The following is a 22,587-nucleotide window of genomic DNA, read 5'->3' as shown; positions in this document are numbered from 1 at the left end:
TATATCATGTTGGAGCATTTTCTATCCTGTGCAGTTGTCACATACTGTGAAGGACATGGCTAGGGCACAACACACTGTGTCACAGAGCTTTAAAACAGCTAACCAGATAAGAGATTTGCTTCCTTTTGTTTGTTTTATCTCAAGTATTGGAAACAAGTACTGTTCTTTATACAACACTAATGACAGTTGCTTTTCTATTGTGACCTATTGGACTAAATTTGTCAAACCAAAAGACAGAACTCATCAATGCATTTTTATTTTTTATCAATCAGCTCACCTGAGTAACAGTAAAAAACCTACATTTTAATATTTCTTTTTTCAAACCTATAAAGACATATAAAGATTAAGGACTGTTACAGCAATTCAAAGCCCTCTCAGAAGCTCTTCTCACCCCAAGTCTGTTACAAGTAAGAACAAAACCATTTCTGTTAAATTCAGGACTCGCTTGATTCACATAAGTCTCAATTACAACCCCTTCCTTCCTTCTCCCTTCTCACCCTCTACCACCCCCATTCTGCCTTTCTCCCTAAATTTCACTTTCTCTTATTCCAGTCATGCATACTTTGGAAGAGCCCTACAAAGTGGGATGCTGGCCTTACGCCTGAATAGAAGCTTCAGTTTTCTTTGTGCTGACTGCAAATAAGGATGAGTCAGTTTAGAAAAGACTAGTTTGTCTCTCCTTTTTTTTGCTTGCCACTCCCTCAAAAGAAAAAGCTCTCATCCTCTTAGACTGTTGATGAATTCCTATCCATGAGATCCATACGTGTATATGTGTGTGCACACATCTCTCACTGACAAACACAAAGGTATGACTCAACCTATAAGGCCATGAAATTAACATTAAGGCCACAGGTGTACTTTCTTTTTTTTTTTTTTTTTTTTGGCAGTGTTTGTTTTCTTTAATACTGAAAACTGCTTCCAAGGAACAAATGGTTAGCAGTTGGATCACTGTTTGGTGCTGTCTTTGTTTAAACTGATGTAGAACCATACTCTACATCCTCCCACCTCACACACTGAGTGAATGAGAAGCTGTGATGAAAGATGAGTACAGAGAATCCCCTTATATCTCCAGGATTCCAGCAATTCAGATGTTTGTCTGTCTGTCAATTTTCCAAGTCTTTTTTTTTTTTCAAATCGTTGATGGAATTCAGTTGGCTACACTTTACAGGGGTTTAGAAATTTCCCCGTTTTGAAGCTCATACAAGATTTGTGAAAAACAGCATTTGTGTTTGAGAAGATTTAAAGAGCTCAGTGTGAGAAAATAATTTAAAATAAACAGTATGAACTGAAGGGTTATCTGTTGTCTCTGACCAATCAGCACAAGTGGGCCATCAACACAAGATGTTGAAAATCAACTTGGCATAGTTCTCTGTCTTTTGTTGGCAGTAACATTCCAGGGAGATGAGATTATTGTGACAGACTGTTTGAGACATGGAGGAAAACTGGAAGTTCACATCAGAGAAGAGAACTGAGATCATACAGAACAGGAAGAAAAACTTAGACAAGTGTGGTTAAAGTTTGTGTATGTAGAAAACAAATCCACTTAACTATGTCTACCATTCATGGAAAATTTTGGTAAATTCTACTCATTAGTTCTAGCTGCAGGAAATAAAAGTGCTCTATCTATTATTTTTGTTTATGAAAGTGAACTTTAAAGAAGATGAAAGAATTTTTATAGTTGTTTTTTATTGTGATAAATCTACTTACATTTTTCAATATAAGAACAGAAAATAAAAGTCTATAGGATACAAATGGTGGAATTACAGATTCCTTAGCATAGTCAATGATGTAAAAACCTGACTCACATCATAAAAAGGACAGCAATTAGGAAACCTTAACCAACTGGAAAACTTGGATATTCACTGCAAACGTTAAAATGAAAACTTTCCTGTGAGTCCTGCAAGTTCTGACATTCAGCTAATGGCTAGGAAACATGTGTTGCTATGTAATAGCAACCCAGGGAGCTATGACACACAAATGCAACTACAGAAATGAAAAATAAGCAGAGTACATTTGTAATTGTATCCTAAAAAAGTCAAAAAAGCTTCAGGTCTTCTGTTGTCCATGTTTACAGAATTGTTCATATTGGAAAGAATAGATCCTTTCTTTATGGAAAGGATGACATAAGGATGGCTCCTTAAAAGAATGCTGTCCCCTTTCTATCTCATCTGTTTTGGGACAGAGAAAAGGTGAGTAGCAAGTAGAAGTTGGGGGATTTTTTAGGGTGACAGGAACTTCTGGTGGGAAATTGAGTAGATGGAGAAATTAAGGAGAACAAAGAGTAAGGACCCCAGTGACAAACCAAGCTTAGGAGAACTCAGTCCTGGGTGATGAGCTGAGGAAAGCAGTGGGAATAGGAAACAAGTTATAATAGCAAGTTCAGAGAACAGTTTAGCTGAACTGCTTCCAGGAGATAGAGTCGTTATTTCTATGGTGATTACTATGAAATATCAAAATTACTTTGTACCCTGCCTGAACATAAGCCTTGCATTCCTAGTGTACATAATAGTCTGAATGGGAAATATGCCATCACCTTTAACATGAAATCTTAATGGACTCCTTCAAAGGTTAATGTAATGTCAAGAAAAAAAGGCAGGACAGAAAATTATCATGTTCCATTTCAGAGTGTATACCTATCCCCGAGATTTTAAAAAACTCATACAGGCTCAGGTTTTTCTTTCTTATATTGCCCAAACTATTCAAATTGTCTCAGACCATCACTGTCCATCACTAGTCTGGCAACAACTTTGAAAACACCTATCTAAAAAGGACATCTTGCAGCAATTAAATGTAGCAGAGTAGAGAGCTCTGATCTCGACAATAAACACCCTTTTCAACATGGTGCCAGGTCTCCCAGCTGGGAGCAAGCCTAACTAAGGCAGGACTAAAATGATGCTGGCAGTCAGTGAGCTGTCCAAGACTTTTGTCAGGGCTGCCAGCATTTGTTCAGTTGAATTGGTGTCATCAATAGTGAGATTTTTTTTCCCCAAAAAAATTTCCCATGTGTAAACAAGACTTAAGATAGCAGAGCGATATGGGAAACATTAATTTCACACTATAGTGACACTATAAGAGAAAATAAAAATGAAAACAATCTAACAGGAATGGTTTCATCTAATTGGACTGTGCAGAAACAATTACAGGAAAATAATTGCCTGATTGTTTAAAAGGATTGGTAATGGGCAGAGCTAAGGTTATCTGAGTGCATTAGCTGTGTCTTTCTGAGGCTTAGATTTCTATTAAGATTTGCCTTGAATCTAAATTTCCAGAATTTATTCTTTCTCTTTCTGGTGAAATTGTAGCATTCTCGTAATGTATTTCACTTTAGCTTACTGATACATCCTCTTGGTCTGATTCCATTTTATATAGATTTAATTTAGGAAAATACACAAGAGGGTTTTGGGTTTTTTTCCTTTCTATTTGTATCTGAAAGATTTATATATATGTGGGTTCCATTAAATACACATTTTCACACTTTTGTTTTTCTCACTCATCCTGCTGTGGCTCAATGGATGAATACAACTATCTTTTACAGTTCAGAGATGCCTTAACACCTCTTCATTTTTAACAGTCTGAACTTCAAGCCTGGAGCTGGAACTGATGTACAATCCTAGAAAGCTGGAACAATGATTTTTCAAGGTTTCTCACTATAAGATCAGACCATGAAGAAGATACTGTATTTTATATTACATGTCTACCTGTATTTACCTCAACTTTTGCTCTTTTTTGTTTTGGTGGGGTTTTGTTTTGTTTTGTTTTTTGGTTTATTTGTGGGTTTTGTTTGTTTGTTTGTTTTCTGTTTTTTGGTTTTTTGGGTTTTTTTTTTTTTTTTTGAGGTCTTAACTTTTTTTTTTTTTAATTTAGGAAGAAATAGAAAGGAAATTTCACTGCATATTTAAATCTGATTTTATTTCTACCTTTTGTGTTCTATACCTATTTCTCAGTTTAATCTGAAAAACTTTTACAGACAACTGCATTAAATAGAAACGTTTTCAATAATAAAGAGTTTTTTAAACAGAAATAACTTATTTTTCTTACAGATATTTACTTTTCCAAAATGCAGACTTTGAGTTATCATGACCTTTTAGAGCAGGTGATACCACAAAAAAAGTTTCCACTTACAGTTTATGATCAGGTAGTTGTGTTAGGTTACATCACATGTAGAAACAACATCAAGCTTTGAGAGCATGGCAAGAAAGGAGAGCCCTCCTAAAGGAAAACACATTTTTACAGATCAGATGTCAGCATCAGTTTGGAAAGTCTTAATGCTTCAACATCTACCTTTTCACAACACATCTAAGAGGAGTCATCCAATAAATTAATATTATAAAATTATTCTCGATCAAATTTCTTTTCCCCTGCTTGTGTGACTAGCATTCATTTCTAAGAATGGATTGTAGTTACAAAACAGGATGCATTTCCATGGTTCCAGAACCTTATTTTCTAGACAGGAAAAAGGATAATTATTCTCTATTCAGCTAATTGATTTTAAATTATCCTTGACTATTTTTCAAAGATCTCCAAAGGATGCTTCATGACAAGCTATAAAGTAACAGCAATCAATTTAGCAGTAAATAAAAAATACTTTTGTATTCAATTAACATATAAAGCCACTTAAATGGCATAACAACGCAAAAACAGCAAATCTGTTTATTTCTTGTCAAATACTAATTTGCTTCCAATTTAATAATTATTTAGACCTGGAATTTGAAGCTCAGATTTGTACTGAGTAAACTGAAAATGAATATATACAGACTACATTTATGTAACATATACACACTAAACAGGCACAGTAACAAGCATTTATTAGTAGTGTATTATTTAAAAGTAATATATATATATGTGATACCTATCCTGTGAAAGGCATGGTCATGTGCTTGATGGTTTAATTGGGCATATGCAGCTGAGTAGAAAAAAAAAAGCTGGTTTGGCTTGAATATTTAGACCCAGAACATACCAGAATGATTTTCTGAAACTGTACTGGCATGTTTGGCCTATTTTTTTTTGGTTTTGGTTTTGGTTTTGGTTTTGGGGGTTTTTTTTGTTTTATTTTACTTATTTAGATTTACAGAATGGTATAGGTGAGAACCCGTGCTCTTACAGTTCTTTAAGTAACAACCTCATCAACATAATAGCAATACATTTCTCATCCTTTCAACAAAATTTAATTCCTCCAGAGTTCTAGGTATCAAATAAAGTCCCAAAATATCCATCCTGCACTAGCAGCACAGTTTCTCTTGCATCTGGGGGAAGACATAAAAGAGGCTTTACAGTACATTGCAAAAAATCAGTACATTTGGTAGTGGTGTATTGAGAAAGGAGAGGTAAATCGGACAGGCAAAAAGCCTCTTTCAAAAGGAAAGGACCTCAATTCAAGCATTACTGTTAGTTCCAAATACACCTGTATATACAAAGAAAGCCATACTTCTTATCTTTTCAACTTTAAAAAAAATTCACAAGTCTGAGAGGCTGTTTATGTTCTGGTAATACAAGGATAGTGACAGTCTTCTGATATGGGATTGTACAATCTGAGTAATTACTGTGGTTTCTGACTTTGTCAAAGAATTTAGAACAGATGGAAGATTCTTTGAAGTCTTATTATTTCCCCTTCTCACCTGTGCCCTATACATTATGTTAGAACAAGCTAAACATGGACATGAACTGAGTATGGGACTTGTTCTGAATGGACGTCCCTGAACAGAAATAGATTTCCATTCCTCATGTACAATAAGACATCTTTACTTTTACTGAAAGTACCAGTGCCAGAAAGCCCAATACATCCAAAAATACACTAGAAAGGGGTTTGCTCTGAAGAATACATATGAAAAAGTTATTGACAAAATGTCCAGTTACTTCTATTATGTGTTTGTACAAAATTAACCTTGTCTGTCTGGATACAGCTATGATTTGCAGAAGTTTCACTGCAGTTTGACTGTGGGCATGCATCCTGTTATTTACACAGCCTAGAGGCTAGCAGGAAAACAAAAAAAGCAAGAAAAGTTTGTTGTAATTTATTACTTCTAGATTCTAAATATTGATGCTGTAAGAATCACTAAAGGCCTAAATGTAATTAAATTAGTATCCAAGTTACGTGAACTTGAATTCATGGAGTTCAGACATCAGAAAGGGGAGACACAGTAAACGTGTTAGAGTTACAGTTTAATTATGTAGAGAATTTTAATAGAAATGTTAAAATTAGTGTGAATGGACAATGGCTGAGAAAACACAGGTGTGGAAACACCAGGAATATAAAGACGGGAAAAGCTATATGATGAGCAGGTAGAGATGCACACTCATTAGCAGTTCATTAAAATCCTATCACACATTAGGCTGGACTTCACAGGGCCTTCAGGTGGAGACAAAAGACAGTGATTAAATCCTGAGGCTCACAGAGGTGGGGCAGGGTGAAGAGAGTTATTGTCATTTTCTAAAGGAACAAAAGGCCCCATCCACAGAAAGTGTATGGTTATTAACCTAAGAAGAACCCAAAAACTTAAAAAGGGAAAACTCACAAATCAGTGTCTCATCTCCCATCTTCTCTTAGACAGATGATCTGGATACCAGCATCTTGGTGTTTGTGAACATGTGAGTATGAGAGAGTGAGCTGGGAGGACCACAGTGTTTTTCAAGTTTCATTTAATTTTAAAATAAAGCCATCTGTCATTTAAACACAGTTTCTCATTGAGATTTCCTGCATTGTTATTGCAATGTTGCAACATTGTCTCTAATGATTACTTTTCCTTGGTTTCATTGCAGATTTTCTGCAGTCTCTGTCACCTTCATGTGCATACCAGCAAACTGCAGCAGTATAAGTCTTCCTGTATAATAGATGACAATTTCTTAATGGCATATATAAAATTATTTAGGGCATTTTTTTAAAGGAGCCATTTAAAATGTGAATAAATCTGTAAATTACCATCAATTTTTAAAAATAAACATTTTTTAAATTATCTATAATGGAATATAGTGTCTTTTGCTTTCTCTAATAGAAACATGTTTTCTTTGTTATAGAAATATTTTCTCTTGTAAGAACAGGAAACCATTTTCAACAGCAGCAGAGCTACCTGGATGTAGATTTGAGCTTGAATCAATAGTGTATGTATTTGTTTTCAGAGTGTAGGTAATTTTAGTGTAGAATGCCTAAGTAAAATGAAAACCTACATTTTGGGTTGCTTGGTTTTCTTAATGTTTCTCACCTATCAGCATACTTACACACTGTACAGTGACAATCAGACAGGCATGCTTCTCATTCCTCCAGAGGGTATCCCTGCCAGCAAATGTATTAGCCAGTGCACATATTGTTTATTATTTTCATCCTGAAAATGATGTCTGGGAAGAATTTGACACATTAAAAGAGGGACCTTGAGATTCATCTCAAAAAATTTGGAATTTAGATGCATTTTAATGTGACAATACTGGTACTGCATGCATAACTCTGCAGCCGCTTAAGGGAAAGAGATTACAAGTTGGATCTTATTTTTCTGAGTTTCTCAACATCAACATATCCAGCTGGATCTTTCCTTTCAAATCATCACTGATGGCTAAGATTCATAAGTTGTCACACTATACCTGTTGAAACATGCAAGTTCCATACAAAAATTCTGTGTTTGTTATCTCTTTTTATGTGAAGTGCACTGAAACAAGAAACCACACATATTGGTTTGGCCCTGCTATCATTAGTTTTCTTTATAAATGTATTTGTTTTGAAGTAAAACACCACTACAGTGTGATCTGAGTTCTCAACCTGCCCTGATGCTTCATTGTAATTCTGAAAACAAGAGGAGATGCATGATATGAGTAGGACTACAGCGTTGAAAAGACTTAAACCTGTAAACAATTCTCTCTCATGCCTGTAAAGTGTTTTTCTGCCTCATGCCTACTTTAGCTGAAGCAAGTATTTGTTTCTAAAGAAAAAGAAAAATACTTAGCTACAGTCAGCATTCATTCTCCCAATAAATGACTCAAAAAATATTAGTTCCATTCTAAGTTTTGATTTTTTATATTATTTTGAATAGTCTTTGCTCAATATCCTTGCATAGACATGGCAGAAAACCAGAATATAATCTTTACATATAATATATGTAGTAATTGTATGTACATGTAATATAGTATATGTAATATATGAAGAAAGAAGTATCATCCAAGAGATAGTAAGACAGTATTTTTTCCTTTTCTGTGATGAAAGGATGAGGCAAAACAAAAATATGAAAAATTATCCTGGGATCACAGGCTGCCTTCCTAAATCAGATGACAAAATCTTCCATGCAAGACATTCTTTTTGTGCAAATACATAACAAAACAGAAATTCATCAAGACGCCAATAAGATATTAGGAAAGAATTCTATAAAAAATCATAGATATTTACCAAAAATATTAAATATTTGTATGCAGGGCCATTAAAATTGTTCATACGTTATTTACTGCTGAATAAAACTTCAGCAGATTTGGATTTGTCCCATTTAATTCACTCTCAAAGTTGTTTTCAAACCTTTTAGTTCTCAAAGTGATATTTCAATACCAGATGATAAGGCAGAAAGCTCACAACATAAGGAACACAAAAATTTACCACATCAGCCTGTATTGGAGGGTGAGACTGAGTTGTGGCACTGATATAATGCCTCCGTATGTCAATTAAGGCCCTTCTGCATAATGTACTCTATTATTTCAACCTTTTGATAAACAAAGAGCTAAATTGCCTCAGGAATAGCTTGGCTTGATGTTCTTTTTGCACTTACCTCTCCACGGGTAGTCGAAAGATTTTAAAATCTGAATCCAGCGTTCCTTCCAGCACAGTCTATGGGACAAAATGAAAAACTGCATCCTCCCTGTTGCCTCTCTGATGCTTCAGTGACTAGGCAATTCATAATCTGGAAGCAGGAAAGAGTTCTATTCACACTGAAACAGAAGTGAAAACAGAGGAGGCTTTTTATATTATGAATTGGATTCAATTAACAGTTTAATGAACTTTTAGAGAATGGCTAAAGTGCTCGCAAAAAGCCTTCCTCAATGTTAGAGAGGAGCTGTCTCTCACAGACGTGTAAGCTTAAAGGTCTGTCCAGAGAAGACAGTCATAAAACTACAGCAAAGCTGTGTGGAAATCCTCCCTTCTTAAATTTTGTATTTCTCATTCTTTATCTCCTTTTTAAAATCATCCTATACACAATCCTGATTATAATTTAAGACATTGTTATTTAAAAGGCCAATTACAACTGAAAAAGGAATACTGAAAATGCATTACAGTGGTCAGTACTACTCTTTCCTATATGGTAAAAAATTAAAGAAAATTGATCGTTTGGCCCACCAGAATAAGGAGTGAAGGGAAATACGATTTCTGTCTTCTGAATTCTGTCATTCTGTCTGAATATGCAAAGGCACTAAACATCAAACAAAGATGAAGCCTGTTGCCTTTGAAAATGGGATTTTGTGAGTCTCTGAAGATCTACTGCCCCTAATAGCAGGTGGGTACTCTGAAGAGGCTTTTCTTGGTACTTTGTCCCATGGAGTGGAATTCACAGGAACGTATGCTTTGAGTAGAGAAATGCACAGCCCAGTCTTTAGGAAATGCTGAGGAATGTTGGGCACTTATCCCAGAGAGTACTGGGAACCAGTGCTCAGGAAAAGTGGAAAGACCTAAAGAAAACAAAATCCTCAGCATTTTTCTGTGAATTAATTTTAGTTGTTTCCTCCTTTGGCTTGCTTGCAATTTCATGCTTTTTTTCAACACATCTCCTGTTACGTCACTTTATCTTCCACACACTTTGCAAAGAGTGATGTAATAGAACAAGGCCAACATGAGGTGGTGTAATTCTCTGTGTTGTGCCATTTACATGCTTTTGAATTCTAACCATTACTTTTTCAGTTCAAGTCCCACCAATGAACTCTTCGTACAGTGTGTGGTGATTGCAATAAGGCATTATAGCACTTGCTTCAGAAAATGGCTCACATGTGTTTCAGTACAGACAGGATCTTGTCTTTATAAAATAAAACCCCGGAAAACAGGAGATTTATGTCATCTTACATGAAACTACTCTCCTTGAGAAAGCAAGAGTTTAGCCTCTTCCATCATTTGGAAAAGCTCTTTAGTTTATCTTAATTCTTTGTTGATTATTTATTGTATTCCAAGTGCTGTTTAAAGTGTCATCATCCACCTAATACCTGAATTCATCTTTTTTGGTAGCTGCTGGTGAGGACCTCACCAAAATCATATCTATTCTTCATGCCAGTGTAGGATGAACGTGGAAGTACTATGAACTCCTTTTCCCCACACATCACAGATCTGGTCTGGGATATATGTTTCACGCAATACCTTTCTTATAAGCAGTACCCTTCTGCCTTGGATAATGATGTATACAGGTTGGGAAAAGGATGACTTCTACCATCACTGTTTCTTCATCTTTATGCTGACCAACATAAATGCTGTTTTGCTTTCCTTTTAGAAAATGCAAAAATTTAAATTTTGACTAAGAGAAAAGGCATGGAGTAATATATTTTTTCATATAAGTTAGTGCAAAAGCAAGAGTGGCTTCTCTTTAGTTATAGGCAGATTTTAAAAAATTATATTAACCATTATTAATAGATCAAGATGTATCAATGTCATAATAATGTGTTCTTTAAAACACCATTTGGTATATACTAGCTTTTTCTTCAATCAACATTTTGAAATAGGACCTCATAATCCTATTGACTGCAGAAGGATTTTTCTGTACCTTGGAGTCCCCTAAAATAAGGCACATGACTTTTTATTTACATTCAGCTCAAAGCTGAAGTCAAAAAAGCTCATTTTGATGAAGAAAGCAAATAGGGTTTTTTTCTGAAGTTTTTAAAAAGAATAATTTAACTTTTGCTTTTTTGAATGTGTTAAAATAATATCTCATGTTTCGGGCACAAACTGTTCACTCATTTGAGCTCCTAAATACTTGTGGTCCTTCTGAAATTCGTTTGATTTAATATTAATTAAAAAATTCACTTAGCTCTAATTTTTACATGTAAAAGATACAGTCAAGAGCAAACTCTCCATCAAACACATCATCTTTTCTTAGTGCCCCAAAATGGGTTGTAATCTCCTTGAAAACAGTTGGTATTCAGATTTATTTGATGAATAGTTCTTCTCAGGAATTCAATTTGCTAACTTATAACCTTACTCTTGATGGAGACTGCATAATCAAAGTTGCTCATTTTGCAGCCACTACAGCATGAGCTTTTTCACAGCTTGGCTGGAGTAGAAAGCTTTTTATAATAAGGCTGTGGTAGACAGCAGTGTACCGGATATTAGACTTGTCCCAGAGGGTCCATTCTCCTATAGCTCTGCATGCATAATGGCGGAAGAAGGATATAGCCCCTTGATCTTTAGCACAGAAAAAATAAGAAATCAATTATGTCTGACTTTCTAGAAATGTTCTGCTATTAATTACATTTAATGGTTACAAAACTCACATGTAGGCATCCTTATGAAGAAATAAAGAAGCCAAGGGCCAAGGAGCCAACACGTGACTGAATAGGGCACCAGCTTTCGAATTAATACATGTAAAGCTGCCAAAGCTGTCTTGCATACACAAAATATTCAGCTCAACCCCACCCAATGTCTGAGGAAACCTACCTCTGTTCTAATTTTTCTTTTCTTGTTAGGCTGTGCACAACTAGTGAGCAATCTGAGAAGCGTCTTAGAAAGTCAATTTGATTAATCCACTTACTGCTTAAAGTATCTACCTTTTAAAACACTGAATAGGGGCTCCAGCAAATAGAAGTCTAGCAGTATTTAATTTCTGGAAATGCTGACATTTTTAAAGTCATACTTTTGTCTAGGTGCATGAGATTGTTTGTGTCATGTTCATTTTCTGATAAATTAATAAAAAAGTGTTTAAAATGGAAGTCCCAAAATGCATTTTGTGTTTCACACAAGGCATTAAACTACTTGACCTTTCAAATACCTTGTGCTCCTCCTAAAAAACATTTATTTTAGTATTCATCAAAAATTATACTTACACATACTAGCATTCAAATTATTTATTCCAAATTTTTTAATTACTGTAATTGTTACTCTGTATTTTGGTGGCTACCAGTATTAGTGAACAGGACTTAACAAATAATTTTTCATGTAATACTTTATTTGCTATGTGAGAGAAAACACTCAGACATTAACTGTGACATCAAATATGCTTGAACAGGGGGGGAGAATTTAAAACATCTACAATATATTTTCCCATTTCCTAACATTTTGATTTTTCAAAATAATTTCACAAGGGGACATAGATATCATTTGCAACAGAAGGAGTAGGCTGATTTTCAATTTGACTTTCATTACCTTTGCTTTGAATATAAACCTCATTAAACAAAATATTCCTTGCTAAACTGCACTTTTTAATGGACAAAAATCCTTAAATTATTAAGTATTTTGACAATTGAGAGGATGGGATTCCTTTTAGTGAACCTTTAGTGACACTATTTCACCAAACCAGCATATACTCAGCCAACATATAGCAAATAAACAACCTTTTTCAAAAAATAGAGAAGGCGCAACTCTCATAAAACCATAGGAAAGCAAAAATCATCACCATTTTGTGTTTCTCCTTCTTGGATTTTGGATTGTTGCCTCATAATGACTGTAGGGTGTCTCACAGTGGCTTTTCTCTTCCATGACCAGTTCCTCTTACATCATCTTCAGATGCTGATTGTGAACCAGAAGAGCATGACTGAACACTGTACTGTGATGGGAAGTACTTACAGTTTTTGCCTGCCACTACAGCACTCTTAGCTAAACGGTGTGGTTCCTGCACTCCAGGTGCATTTAACCTAAGCCATTCCTCATTTTAGCCTTGGGATACCACAGACACTCCAGTCTAACAATCACAGCTATAAAAATCCACTGTTGCATACAGCAGGCCTGGCAGTCTAACATCCTTTGGCTTGGAGAGGTACCCAGGGCACCCACACATTTGTGTCAGGTTGCATGGACCACCCTGGAGGCATTCCCTTCACACCCAAAAAGTTAAAATTCTGCAAATTCAGCTGGGTATTACTTTTTCTGCCTGGACAAGTTATTAAGTACAGGCCCAAAGCATGATGAGACCTCTCGAGGATGAGACCTTGAACAGGAGAGGAAATTCAGAGACCTTCTTGGTGGCACATTTTAGTGCCATGCAATATATAAGCATTTACTTGGCCCAGCTTTAGAACAAAATGAAATACTGCTAACAATAAAACCCAATTCATTCCTGAATAAAATATTCAATCCTTTTTTTAAAATTTTTTAATTATTTCAGATGCCCTGCTGAGGTGTCCTTGAAAATAAAATGGAACAAGCACCCCATTTGAACCCCATCCTACAGGTTCTTGAGTTATGTCAAAATGCAATCAATCTTGCACTCAGTGCGTGAAGGCAATCTGTCAGAAAGTTTCTTACTTTGGTTGGTGTAAATATGATACTTATAAAAATTGCTCTTTTTTTGTCCTCAGAACTGTACAATCTGCACCTTGAGTTAGTCTCTCTAAAACCATTGTTTCTTGAAAATCCACAGGAAATCTATACCTTATGAAAAACCACAAAAAGCGTCATCAAGAAAATAAAGATAGCATGAGGTTGGGGTACATATTACAGGAAGAAGCAAATTCTGAAATGAAAATGAGGCTTGAGGGCAGTGCAGGCTGAGGAAAGAGAGAAGCTCTGGGTTAAAAGACCACTTATATTTACCCCTAGACAAATATAACCTGTACTGATCCTGAAAGACACTTTTTGTATAACCAAACTCTGATTATACATGGGAAAATATATTATCATTAATAACAATAATAATAATAATAACAATAATAATAAAATTTGAACGCTCAGTTTGACAATCCCAGGAAACAGCTAAAAATTCTCTGCATGTAAATTTCTACCCTCAGCTAAATACCTAGGGATGTTCAGGGAAGAATTAATTGGAAGCAACCAAAAAAAAAGAAAGAAAAAAAGAAGAGAGTTACAGTGCCCCAGTGAATAATTTATAGCTGTTTCCTTTTCAACAAAGGGAATGTTGAATGTTTTTGACAATAGCAGGTACATAATTGTTTTATGCTGGGGGCATTTATTGTAACTCATTCATTATATCATCTTGCTAGTTTTCATGGCATGCATTTATTTGTTCTCTTAGTGGAACAATTTGAATGACAACTAGGAGACATAGTGGGGGACTGAGAGTGAGAAATAGCATGTTAAAAGATTTAAACCAATTTGATAGACAGCTTGAAAACACCAACACCATTAGCACAGGGAGAGCGAAAGGCCTATTTCCAGTGACCACTTTTTTAATAAATGTCCCTTTTTTTTCTAGAACTGTCTTTGTTCATTCATTTCAGTTGATTTGGGTCAGAAAGGAGACTATTATACAATGAAAAGCTTAGACTGTGAAAGAAGAAAAAAAAACCAACACAGAACCATATGTGAGAAAAATCTTGAGGGGAAGTCAAATCTATGAGCCTCCAAAGAAATAACTAAACCTAGAAGTTCAACACAGACAGTGAGACCATATATCTGACAGAATCCTGAGGATTCTGTGACCCTTGTCACTGGGAAAACATTTTAATTATATTGATTCATTTCCCTACTATTTTTTAAGCTGTAAAATCTCAGAGATCTCTGTGTCCTTTCCTCTCTGATCTTCTCATCAGAGGAAGTACAATTGTAAGGGTTGGTGGAAAGACAGTGAATATGTATTAAAAAATATTAGAGCCTTCTTCTAATGGTTAAGTTCTGCTAATATGCCAATTTTTAGAGGTACGAGCCAGTGTTGTCTCTGACCTTGATGATACTACCATAACTTCCAGCATCTGATTGGTAAAATCTACCAAATCCTTTGTAGTTTTTTTAATATTAATATTTTACAGTAAATTGCACGTGTAGTTTTGCTCGTTTGTGTGAACATAGGTGTAGTTATTAGTATAAAAATATCACCCTTAATACAGTCAGATATTTTTCCTGGGCTTTATTAATTTCTGAATAGGTCTTTTAAGATTTGACTAGTGCAAAACTGTTGCAGGAGTTCTTAATAAGCAAATATGGACACAGGTAACTGTTCAACATGCCAGGTACACTGCTCTTCTACCTATGCTTCAGTAAACATCATCTCTTGCCTTTTCATCCTTCTCCAGACCTGTTTGTAAAAAGGGACTTCATGTCTTATACAGCTTCACTCATTAGTTCAGTAGTGGTTTTGAATTATTGCATTTGACATCATTCTCCCTATTTAGCCAATAGCCAGAACTATTCCCTAATTTGAACATACATTGTAGGAGAAGACCAAAAGTTATTCTGTTTCCCTGCTGAGCTATTTCTGCCAACAGAACCTTAAGTTGATAGTCACCTAATCCGAAACCCACTGAAATTACAGCCACACCAGTGACTTCAATGTGATTTGTACACTTGAGGGAAAATCATGGCAATATTGTTGAATTAAAGGGACTTTTTTGACCCACACCAAACTCTCCCTGAATTAAAGAGTAAAATTATATGAGAAAGAGCAGGAAAAAAATAGGTAAAAAAAATAACAGAATCACAGAATTCTTAGGGTTGGAAGGGACCTCTGGAGATCATCTAGTTAAACCCTCCTGCCAATGCAGGGTCACCAGAAGCAGATTACACAGGAACAAATCCAGGTGGGTTTTAAATGCCTCCAGAGAAGGAGATCCCATGACCTCCCTGGACAGCCTGTGCTCTGTCCCCCTCAATGCAAAGAAGTTCATCCTCCTGTTGAGGTGGGAGTACTTGTGGTTTAGTTTACAGCCATTATTTCTTGTTCAGTCCCTGGGTATCACTTGAAAGAATCTGGCACCATCCTCTTGGCGCCTGCCTTGGAGGTATTTATTTGCAATTGGAAGATCCACTCTTCTCCAGCCTAAACAGGCCCAGCTCCCACAGTCTCTCCTCGCAAGAGAGAAGCTCCAGACCCCTCACCACCCTTGTGGCCTCTCCAGACCCTCTCCAGTGGCTCCTTGTCTTCCTTGTGCTGGGGAGCCCAGGGGTGGCCACAGCAGTGCAGACGTGGCCTCGCCAGGGCTGAGCAGAGGGGAAGGACCACCTCCCTTGGCCTGCTGGCCACACTCCTCCTGAGGCACCCCAGGGTACCCCGGCCCTCCTGGCCACAAGAAGGCACTGCCAGCTGAAGGTTAACTTGTCATCCCAGACTCTCAGGCCCTTCTCCACAGAGCTGCTCCCTGGTAGGTCAGCCCCCAGCCTGTGCTGGTACCTGGGGTTGTTCCTCTCCCAGTGCAGGACCAAACACCTGCCCTTGTAGAACCTCATTAGGTTTCCTTCTGCCCAATTCTCCAGTGTGTCAAGGTCCTGCTGAATGTCAGCCCAGCCTCCAGGTGTATCAGCCACTCCCCCAGTTTCATTTCAGAAAACTTGTCAAGGGGGCATTCTATCCCTACATCTAGAAAGCTGGTAAACAATTTGAATAAGACTGGGGGGGAAAAATTAAAAATGGAAGTGTTAAGGTTTTCCATCGAAGTGCTGAGTTCACTCAAGAGGTAAGAAACTCACATTACTGTAGAAGAGCTAAAATCCAAACATCTGTTGTATAACAAAATTTGCCCCCTTCCTGAAGGTGCCTGAATCATCGAGACTGTATGGAAGCCAGCCTAGGACAACATGTCAAGATGCTAACAAGGGTCAGGCTCTTTCTCTTCTTGAAATCTGTACCCTGTGATGAAATTGTCACTTTCCTTGTGTGTTAATACCGCCAATGTGAATGATAAATTTCATCATGAGGAGCAAGATGGAACTATGTTTACCTGCTTATTTAGGTATATCCCTGAATCATAAAATGCTTTGGTTTGGAAGGGAACTTACTGCCTCCCACGGGCAGAAACACTGCCCAATATATAACGGTCTAGAATCCTATCAGAAAATCCTTGTTCCCATAAAATTAATTGGAGTCTTGCCACTGAGTTCAGTGTGGCCAGAATTTCATCAAGGGGTTTTAATAGGATTGACTACCCAAATAAATAAAGCAAGGAGGCTTTGGCTATCAGTGACTTATGCAAGATTTCACAGTCAGCAATAAAATCGGAATCAACTAACTCAGAGTACTATTCTGAAACCACAAATTTTTTTCCCTCCCTCAAACCCAAATATACAGGAAGTTTTGATAACAGAAGAGCAGTGTGTAAATGGACAACAAAGGAAATGGTAAGAAAAAAAATATTTAGTTAGCTATTTTGAGAGCTGTAACATTTAGATTTTTTTTTTCTTTAATCTCTTTCACATACTACTTTGATTACATTTAATTGCCTTGGGCTGGGGTTGTTGGGTTTGATATTTTTTGGGTTTGGGTGGAGTTTTTCAGTTTTCTTTTCTAAAAAAAACAGGTGGAAAATGAAAAAATAGCTTTGAAGCTCAAATCAGTATTAAAATGCCTGAAACTCCCTATTATTAAAAGCAATTTTATCAAATCCTTTAAATATATCTAATGCTTACTGTTTCAGATGTCAATTTTTTTTCCTGAAATTAAGTTTTCTGCTTTTACTGTGATTTTTTTCCCTTGCTTGTTGAATTGTAGGAGAGCTGAGTGTTTGGTCAGAATACCTGAAAGAAAGAAAAAAAACACCTTGAATTTTTTTTTTTTAGCTCAGGAAGGAATACAATAAATGAAGATACAGGATAACAGTTGACATGTTTTTACAAACTAAATTATAGAGCGTGCTGCCATCTTCCTGCATCAAATGCATTAAATATACTTACACGTGAACACATTTACATGTGCATATATAAATGTAGATTTTTAAAAACTGAGTGCATTTTTGGAAGTTGAAATAAAAGCATTCTTTTATTTAAAGATTCTATGATTTTCTCACTCTATAGGCTACAGTTAGTACACTGAAATTTACTTAAACGCTTAGCATTCCTGGTTATGGATCTAATGCAGGGGTTTTTTTTGGTTTTTTTGGGTTTTTTTTTTATTCTCATCCAAACCATCTGTTTATTTTATTCTAATGTACCATGCCATAATTCCATGTAATTATGGACATCCAGTCTTCCAAGACAAACAGCTGACACCTGGAGACACGTAAGGAATAACTCATAAGTTAGGGTTATCTGCCCAACTCTCATTACATTGACATCTGAAGTATATTCTATGAAGTTCAAGTTAAACCAAAAATGTTATTCAGTGGTTCTTGGATTCAGAAATAAACATACAATAGGCTAGACAGAGATTGTCAGGCTGTCATTATAATACTGGCTGTTAATAACCACAATTAAGGAAGACTGCATATCAATTATTATTTGTCTGGAACATGAACTTCCCTAAGCATGAAAGGAAGTGATGCAGCCTGTATTACTGTCTCCACTCTTCAGCTAATTAGTACTGTTTTTAATGGCTTCATCTGCCCAGGATCAATTGTCTAATGGGGAACAGTTCTCTGTCAGTTAATAAGGTGAGGAACTGTATAATATGATTATGTCTGGCTCCAAAATAGTGCTTCAAACACTAAAATAATCATGTGATGGAATAAATAGACTGAGGCAGGACTGCCAGATAATTCTGGAGCAAGCAGATTGTTCCAGTAAGGGTACAAATGTCTGACACAAGAATGTGTAGCACACAGCAAAGAAAAACTAGGACATTGTCTAGAAATGCTGGAAGTTTAATTAAGAGAAAGAGACAATGGCAATGTGCATTTGAACTGGTGCATAAACAACATTAGCACAAGGAATGTGAAAGGGAAGGGCTCTATTTCCAAAAATACTCGCTGCAGAAATAAACTGCTTTGAGGTTGTCCTGCTTGGAAGAGCATGCATTTTAAACTTTCCATTCAGAAAACCCCAGCCACTACCAAAAAATAGTACAAAACAGCTTGATTATACATACTGTGTCTCCAGGCTGCAAAAGTTGGGCTATATACAAGCATGCTCACATCATTCCTCTTGTTCTGCAAGATAATGGGATGTTCTCCTTTTGGTCATTTCGGAGTTTGGTGGATTATTGCTTATCAGGATGACAGCATTGGACAACTCAGCACTGATCTGCACCAGGCAAAGCAGGAGGTGTACAAACTTTTGGATTTCTTTCTCTTACAATTGATCACCATTACCCACAGGCTAATTGGCATTGTTCTTGGCATTTACAAAAAAAGGATTATGCTAAAACCTTATGAGAACAAAAAGCACACTTTGTGGTATAGGAAATAATGAAGCTTTATAATTAAGCAAGTATGGACATCACTGGCTTGCCTGAGTTCAGGGGGGAGGGGAGAATAGTTGGTGAAAGCACTAGGGCAATACCCAACACATCCATTTTTTTATTCCAGACCTAAATACCCCATCTACCTTCTTTAGTGACATCCAGCTTTTCCTTTACTGTCCTTTGCAGCACAGTTTTTCTGTAAAAGGTACAGACTATCCTCCTTTGGATAGAAAAGAACGCTGAAAAGTAATGAAGATGAAAAAGAGGTGTGTATTTAACAGGACTTCCTAAAATGAAAGAGCTTCTCTCAAACACCTGAGGTTTGCATATTTACAATTACATTCAAATATATTAAAGGAAAATAGATATAAATGTTTACCTCTTCTTCCACAGCTGACTTAAGCCATTTGAAAACAATTTACATACTTCAACACACAATCACACAGTTCTTGAACCCATCAGAGGAAGAAACTAGAGCTTCAGGTCTTTGAATTTCAACACCACCAGACTTTCTCAGACAAATTGTGCTGCAATCCTATTTGAATCCATTGTGTCTGGAAACATCATCAGCAATAACACGGAATGTCTACACCTTCCTCCCCTTTTGAAGTTTTAACACATCATGTTAATTTGGAACACATCAAATATAGAAGCACTGCAGAAAAGACTTCAATAACTTGAAAAAAAGATGTAACAATCATTACATAGGGCAGCTCTGTGAAGCCCATATTTCCAGAAAGAGGAAGCTATTTGCACTCCTTGAACAGAATAGAATGCAGAATGCAACAAAACAGAAGACCATAGTCAAAAGCTAAATGTGTGAGAAGAAAATAAGAAACAAATTCTTCCATCTGATTACATCACCAAAGAATGGATATAATTTTCAGCACATGGTCTACCTGACTCCTATTATTTTCTTTCTATTTGTGGTACAATTCACTTCTGACTGGCACTTGTGATTATTGTGGACAACTGGAATTTGCACCCAAGAAGATATTTTAGCTATTGCACGTGGAAGGAACAGCAGTGATCTATCTACTTCTCTTTTGCTAATGTCACAGCTTAGAAAAGAGAAAAGTCTGGATGGTACTGCCTTAGGTCCTTCTCTCAACTCGCTACCAAAAAACATGTTTTGTAGTGCATTACTGCAAATAGCTACACATAATGTAGCATGGACAGTCCAGGACTCAGTCAAGGCAGAATTGCACTTTCTGAGACCCTGATGACACCATAAAATATACTGGTTCTCAGAGGGACTGGGATCCATTGCTTGTGCATGAAAATGCCAGATGTGTTCAATGGACAATAAAACAGATTTGTGAAAAAGATACTGTTTTGGAGCGGAAAACAAAGAAGCAGTTTTGAATTGGAAAGTGTGAGGACAAAAGGAAAAGGAAAGAGGAGAATAAGTTCTAATTTTCTCCTTTCTCCAAATGTTTCTTTCAATCATCACTGAATAAATTTCCTTAAGTAAACTTGGAGGCATCAGCACTTCACATAATTTATTAGTGAAAGCTGGAAAATTTATCACCAGAACAATAGTGGGCTTTCTGGGAAAAAATATAGAAATCTAGATATCTTGAGATTCCAGATAATTTTAAAAGTAAAATAACAAATATATCCAGAGGGATAAGGAAACCAGCTACTCGTTTGAGCAGGAGTAATTTTTCATCATGTATCCACTGTTTTTAACCTGATACATGCTCTCACAACTCTCTTTCAATGTTTTAAAGGTTTGGTTAAAAAAAAAATAAATTTGACACACCACATGACACTATCAACTGACAATTACATTTTCTTTGTAGATTTGGCTTAGGTGGTTTTTACTTCAAACAGAACATGCAAACATACTTTATATACCAAAAAGAGTCATCAGTTAAATGCATCACAGAAGGACTTTTGCTTTTGTTACAGAATACATGAGAACATGCCAAATAATAGCATGAAGGTATCTATGCTCTAGGCCTTACTTAAGAAATAGATTTTATTGTTACTGAGTGGCTGAACAAAAATTTTGCTTTTCATTATCAGAGGACTTCACAAACGTTCAGGGTAAGATATTTCTAGGGGTTCAGCAAGTTACACAAGGTATTAACACAGGAAAATGCTTAAGATATTATTTTGGAGGGCATAAAGAACAGTGGTATATATTCAGCTTTGAGAAACATAAAGTAGAGATCATTTTAGTCTAACTTTACTTACATAGGCCACTATTTTGAAGGAGAACCTGAAGGATTCCCTCACCTGATGTGAATTCACACTCCTGAGACACAAAGTGACACCAGACTCAAACCTAACAGTAACAGAGAGTCTCAAAACACCTCCACTAGTTTCTTTAGGAAAAAAACATTGCCCTCTGTGTACCTGGGAACATAAGGAATTTAGTATGTGGCAAAGGTCCCAGCTTTGAGAGGACTGGACTCATAAGCAGTGAAGCAAGGCCTGGAAGCACAGTTGACAAACATATACATCAAGAATTTCTTCCTCAAAGTATATATTAGATTAGAAATATGTAACATAAATGATGTTTAGCTGTTGCAGGGAAGTCCTTCAATGATTTGTGACAGGAAACCAAAAATCAGGAAAGCAAAATGGCAGTACCTAGGTTTGGAAGTGGTGCTCACTTAGAACGGGAGGCCAACAAATTTTTGCTCCTATGAGGTTCTTTTACTATCTGTAAAGCTCTCTGAAGTAGATTACAGAGTCCAATAGTGAAAAATATCAGCACAGAGCAGCTATTCTCACAAAGACAAGTGGAGAATTCTGTCCAGGCAGTACATTTAGGTCACTGGAGCAGGAGAAGGAGAAGGGATGGATTTATTAAATTCAGAGTGAGAGATGATCTGTGAAACATCTTGACACTAGGACAATGTACCTTATCCTTGCAAAAAAAGTAAGAGATATTTACTCAGAAGCATATTTCGCTTCTTTGTGATATTTGGGGCAATTTGTATCACTTCCCACTCTTCCTCCTCCGTTTTTAAGCTACTTTCCTGCAGTGACTTGAAATGCTACTGTAGCATCCTCTGACCCTTCAAAATTCACTTCATTTTTCACTTCAGAAAGGAGGGCCCTTATGGAGGGAACTGATACATTTATACTCGCAGGATTAAGTAAAGGCCCCAAGGTTTTGTTTATCAATTCACTCCAACAGAAAAAAGTACTTTGGATGTCATCACCTTGACATCTTTCCTCTTTAAATAGCTGAGTAAAAACTTTCCATTAAGTACATTTCGTAAATTAGAGCAGTTTTCTACAAATATTTTAGACTATCTACTCAATATGATTTTAAAATCATGACTAGTGGCAATTGATTTGGTTCATAATTATGATCCAATTCAGAAAGATGATTAGAAGCTGATGCATTAAACTCTTGATGAAGTCAGTGGTATGTAAATACCCACTTTCTTTTCAGGTATAGGTGCATTTA

Source organism: Prinia subflava, chromosome 1 (genome assembly GCF_021018805.1).
Source record: "Prinia subflava isolate CZ2003 ecotype Zambia chromosome 1, Cam_Psub_1.2, whole genome shotgun sequence".
Classification (NCBI taxonomy): Eukaryota; Metazoa; Chordata; class Aves; order Passeriformes; family Cisticolidae; genus Prinia; species Prinia subflava.
This window is presented reverse-complemented; position numbering follows the sequence as displayed.